Source organism: Phoca vitulina, unplaced genomic scaffold, assembly GCF_004348235.1.
Source record: "Phoca vitulina isolate PV1807 unplaced genomic scaffold, GSC_HSeal_1.0 scaffold79, whole genome shotgun sequence".
Lineage (NCBI taxonomy): Eukaryota > Metazoa > Chordata > Mammalia > Carnivora > Phocidae > Phoca > Phoca vitulina.
Genome location: NW_022589782.1, coordinates 4,866,849 through 4,872,371, shown reverse-complemented (window position 1 = coordinate 4,872,371; position 5,523 = coordinate 4,866,849). Strand labels below are relative to the sequence as shown.

Sequence of the window (5,523 nt, the reverse complement as noted above, 5' to 3'; positions counted from 1 at the left end):
TAAAGGGTCTGGTCTTGTTTGTTCTGAGGGGCTTAGAGCAAGGGTTGACTGAGAGATTCTAAGTACTACACTCTGTTGTGGGTGCGGAACTCTCAGGGACAGGGCGTGCAGTCGTGAAATTAAGCTGGTGCGAGAGAAGTCCTTGCTAGTTATGCTCACAGTGGTTGATTGTCACCCTCCCTGACTCATCCAGTGTTTTCAGGGGCCAGAACTGGTGAATTAAATTGGCGTGCTTGGAGACCAATAGCCTTGCACCCTTTATAAGCGTAAGGTACAACATTAATATTCTCAGCCATTCCCCCCGAGAGTTACTCTTTTGGCCAGAGAGGGCAGTTTGGGGGTTTCCATGTGGCTTTTTCTACTAGACTAACTCATACTCTACAAGTCAAGGAACCAATGTGAGGGTTCTGTCAACCTGTAAGTATGACCATTTGGATATTATGTTTGGGAACTTGGGAAATGACCACTGTAGGCCCACAGACCTAGTGTATTTCTTGACCCCGTAGGTTCTTACTCCCTTAGCAAAAAGGGAGCCTTTGGGGTGCTTTAGGTTCCCATCCATCCTTATTATCTCTATAAACCAACAGCCTGGAAATATCCAGGTATTCCTCTTTCCCAGTCTATGGTTACCCAAACAAATTAAATGGCCAGAGGTTTCTTTGGTGAAGTATTTGGAGAATCGCTATTGTGTACACGTCCATGGATCTGGCTTCTCTTACTGAATGGGTGTTTTGGATCTGAAAATTGGCTCAGGTGGTGAAATTGGAAAGGTGATTTTGACTATATCAAATGATATATATATTTATCATATTTAGTATGTCTTTGTTGACTGCCCATCTATCTTGCTCCATCATCTGTTATCATAGTATGTCTTTGTTGACTGCCCATCTATCTTGCTCCATGATCTGTTATCATAGTTAGTATGTCTTTGTTGACTGCCCATCTATCTTGCCCCATGATCTGTTGGCCTCCATGGATCCCTGCAAGTCAGGTGCTCCTTCTGCTGTGCTAACCCTGCTGCCCACTCATGCCCACCTTGCTTCTGAGGGGTAAATGCTGCCACCCAGCCTCTGTCACTCTAGGATCCAGTTACCCCTCTGACCTACGGATGCCAACCACCACTGAGTTTCTCAAAGCCGATGGTGCCCCCACCCCCCATGACCTTGGGAAGCAGTGTCTTCCAGGCCTCTTCTGCTAGTCAGTTCATTTCCCCGGGCCTATTGAGCCCTTCTTCCACTATCTACCATGGAAGCCATGGTGTTGTCCTTATTTAATGTGGCTCATTTCTTTTTGCCAAATACCATCCATACAGTGTATCAGAACCGGCCCACTCGGGGCCCTTGACAAAGTTTAGATCAAAATTGTGGGAGGGTGCCCCTATATCTACAAACTCTCCCTTATTACCCCTCCCCTACCCTTGATCTAGCCCCTTGAGATCCATTTACAGGCTTACTGAGAGTCCTGCTGGTATGTATCAGCCAGGTCCTACAGCTCCTTCAATGTATCATTCCTCTCCTCCCTAAGTAGGACTAACACTTGTCCATTCAGGCCCCATAATGAGACTTAACCTTAGCAACTGGTCTCATGGCCATGGGGGCTATGGGGGCAGATCCTAAAGAATGCATTGTCTTATAGGGTTCTTGCCTCATTTGAGGCTTCTGCATTGTCTTCAGGTTGGGGGGCTGGGATGGGCCACTTCTGAAGGCCCAAAGGGTTCAGAGCAATCTTATCCCTAGTCTTGGTATTCCACCTCTTCTTAATCAGAGCCCTGACCTTGGTGATGGAGACTGACCATGGCTGAGAGAAGTCAATCACTTCTAAAGTTCTGTTTCTTCAACGTGAAGCCCTGAGCCTGGTCCTCGGGATTGCCTGCCTATCCTCTGACTGCAGATGATCATCATGGCAGGGCACTAAAACGTCTCTCTGGTATTTATGCTTTGCTTTACATTGATGACTAATTGCCCGGACCCTATCATTTTCCTTCTTGAAAGCAGCAGTGGTCATCGAATTTCACAGATCTTTCAGTGCCTATTTTCCCCGATGTTCACAAACACCAGAGAGATTGAATAAGCCAATGCATGCCCTTCTACTCATTTCCCATCCCACTTTCCCCTAGGTGGGAGTCTTATGCAACGGCATGGAGATTAGTGCCTCCCATATCACCTGGAATCTTATCCTTAGACTCTGCTTCCTAGGACCTTTTCTGGTACCCGGTCTGAAGCCAGGCAACTTAGAAGCAGGGCTTGAAACAGAATTCAGATTCCCGTGCTATATATGCACTGTGCTCTGGGGAGAAAGGGAAGGGAGGAAGAGGGCAGGGAAAGGAGTCAAACCAGTATGTAATGGAAGACAAACTTCTCTCTGATCCCACTGGGGCTTTGGAGCATGCACTGCACCCCAAGGCTGGTCACAAGTTGAGGCAAGGCCTTTCTGAACCCCTTTGTCAGTGGGCCACTGGTGTAGGCTGTAAGGGAGTGGTAGGCATGGTTAACCTCCCCGTGAACCAGCTCCCCCCCTTCAGCCAAGGACAGCTGTCAAGAGAAGGGGCAGCTGTGAGTTATTAGCAGCTAATACTCATAGCAGCTGTGTGGGGGGGAATGGGTGCATCAGCCAGTAAAGGGGGTCTGGTAGGGCATTTACAGCATCCACTACAGGCTCCCTAGTTGTCTGGAGGTTCTCAGAAAATCTAACTTATCACCCTTAACACTTTTTGTTCTTTATCTGGATTGGGAGGTAGTGCACCTGGGGTGAGTTTGCCTTCAGCATAAAGACAGTTTTGGTAAAGGCAATGGGCTGAGTAATCTGTGTAGGTCACACAGTTGGTAAGAACAGAGGCAAAGTGAAATCTCCAAACAGCATTCCCTTTGGATTAAGCGCTGGTCTGGAAGAAAACAAATTTCTGGGGCAAGTTGGCTTACCATCTCAGCCAAAGACCCAGCTGTTTGAAGTCCTAATATCCTTTGTAACTTCTCCACTTATGTTGTTCAGTTTGCTCCACTGAAATTCTTTAGAGGAAAAGGCCCTCTGTTTGCTTTTAAGGCACAGAGAAGGGTGGAGGGGGCTGAGTATTCCCGCCCCCAAGAGCCTGTTCTGGTGGAGAACTAAGGGATGGTTAAAAAACAAAACAAAACAAAACCCCTCTTGGGGCGCCTGGGTGGCTCAGTCGTTAAGCATCTGCCTTCGGCTCAGGTCATGATCCCAGGGTCCTGGGATGCAGCCCCGCATCGGGCTCCCTGCTCGGTGGGAAGCCTGCTTCTCCCTCTCCCTCTCCCCCTGCTTGTGTTCCCTCTCTCACCGTGTCTGTCAAGTAAATAAATAAAATCTTAAAAACAAAACCCCTCTTCCTACATAAGTTGCTCAGGTACTGTATTAAGAGGCAGACTGTGGGGGTACTTTGTGAATAGAATACTGAGTGGAAAAATGAAATTAGAAGGCAAACATCTAGTGTGACTTTCAAGGGAAGCATTTTGAACTACCACAAGACTCAGGTGAATATTAAGGATTTGGCTCTTTAATTCCTTCTCATTCTCTATTTAATCATCTCAAAGTCATTTGGGGGAAAGGCAAGTAAATTACTGAGTCCATCCCTACAGCCCTTCTGATCTTGCAGATCTCTTACTAGTGTTGAAAGGGCCACCAAGGTGATATTCCATAACCATTCTTCATCAGGAAGTAAGTTGTGGTGTTAATCCCAAAAGTGAGCACTGAATCTTGGAGGTTTGGAATTCACCTTTTCCCTTTTTGTTTCCCCAAAGTACTTCAATGTTGTGCTCCAAACACACAACTGATATTGTAATCAACAAGTGATTTCTTTCCATAACAATACTAAGCGCCACCATAAAAATATGTGCAGTCTTGGAAGGGGGAGTAATAAGATTCTGATGGGGGATTCAAGCAGGGCTCCACGAAGAAGAGGCAGGGGCAGGGCTTCTATAAGCAGATGTAGGAATGGGGTGTTTGTAGGAAAAAAGTCTGTTATGGCTGGGGACACACACAAGAAGAAAGGTAACTGAGGCTTCAATGTCAGGTGAAGGAGTTTAGACTATTCTGCGGGCCAAAAAGAGGCTGAAGGCTCTGAGGGGAGCAACGTTCGACCTGTGTTATTGAAAGATCAAGGAAGATCAAGAAGATCACAGAAAAATAAGGGTGGAAAGGGAGTTGAGATTAGGAGGAGAGCATCAGAAAGGAGACTGAGGGAATGGGTGTGGCGAGGAGGTCGCCTCGGGGAGGGTCGGATGTGACTCGGTGTTAGGGATTAGAGCGTGGGAAGGGCTCAGGTTAGTGTAGGAGAGTGCCTTGTCCTTAAAGCAGAGAACCCATCAGAGAGAAACAGGGTCGTGGAGGAGGAGAGATGCAGCGATGAATTAAATAGCTCTCGGCTCAATCTCGCCGCGTAGACATCCAGTAAGTGGTTGGGGGTATGGATCCGGCACTGGGGAGCCAGAGCTGGTCTAGCTGCCCCGAAGAGCGTGGAATGCTTGGATCTGAGGTGCAATCATGACGGGCTGGGCAGGGCCCTGTCCTCTTCGGGAGCCAGGTTTCAAACTCTCCCCTTCCCGTCGCGCAGTCTATGAAGTCGGACTACGAGCTCGCGCCCCGCTGGCTCCGGCGTCCTTAAATGCTGGCTCGCTAGGCCGAGGGACGAGCGGCGCAGCGCGCGAGGGAGGCTCCCCGGGAGCCGTGTCCGCTTGGTCCGCCGCGTCCCCGCGCAGGCCGGACGGGCGCAGCGAGGACCTGGCTCGAGCCCCGCGACCGCCGCACGCCCCACGGTCCGCTCCCGCCGACGGCTCGGGGGAAAGACCGCCCCGGCCCGCGCCGCGCGGCTCGGCTCCGCCAATCAGCGCGCCCGTCCCGCAGCGCCCCGGCGCTCCAGTGACGCGCGCGCCAGCCTGCGCCCGCGGCGCTTTGACGACGGCCCCTCCCGCGCTCGCCCGGCCCGTTAACTGCGCGCCGCGCCTCTTGTGCGACGGCCCCTGGGCGGCGGCGCGTGCGGGCGCGGCCCTGGCGCGCCCCCTGGCGGCCCGGCGGGGCGCTGCGGGCGCGGCGCTGACCCGGAGGCGGCGGCGGCGGTGCCCGGATGGAGGCACGTCATTGTCCCCCGCCGGGCGGCTGGGCTGTGTGCGGCGGCGGCGGCGGCGGCGGCCGAGGGGGATGGAGCGAGCGCCGAGCCGGGTCAGGTAAGCTCCCGCCTCCTTCCCGCCCGCCGCTGGCCGGCGTGGGGCCCGCGGAGCGCCCCGCTCGCCTCGGCCGCAGCTGGCCCGGCCGCCCCTGAGCCGGCGCGGCCCGCGGGGGACTGGCGCGGCCCCTCGCCCGCCGCCCCCTTCGCAGCCGCGGGCCGCCCGGGACCCCGCGGCGCCGGTGGCAGCACCGCTACCGCCGGCCGGGCCAGGCCGCTGGGGAGGGGGCGGTGGCCGGGGCGGTCGGGCGCCCCGAGAGCCGGGCTGCGCGGGGAGGCCAGACCCCCCTCAACCGTCCCACTCGGCCGCCGCCGCCGCCGCCGCCGCACACAGCCCAGCCGCCCGG

The 5,523-nt window shown here is 53.7% G+C and overlaps 1 protein-coding gene across 3 annotated transcripts in view; it reads left to right on the top strand.

Moving 5' to 3' along the window:
* The first annotated feature begins 4,337 nt into the window (after positions 1 to 4,337).
* USP42 (ubiquitin specific peptidase 42) overlaps positions 4,338 to 5,523 on the top strand; it is a 49,366-nt gene continuing 48,180 nt past the window's right edge. For 2 of the 3 annotated variants that reach the window (XM_032394125.1, XM_032394122.1), the window contains exon 1: positions 5,107 to 5,177. The gene's annotated coding sequence lies outside the window, so the exon portion shown is untranslated. Of the gene's footprint in view, positions 4,405 to 5,106; positions 5,178 to 5,523 lie in introns of those variants that run through there. The other variant, XM_032394124.1, reaches the window with a different exon arrangement.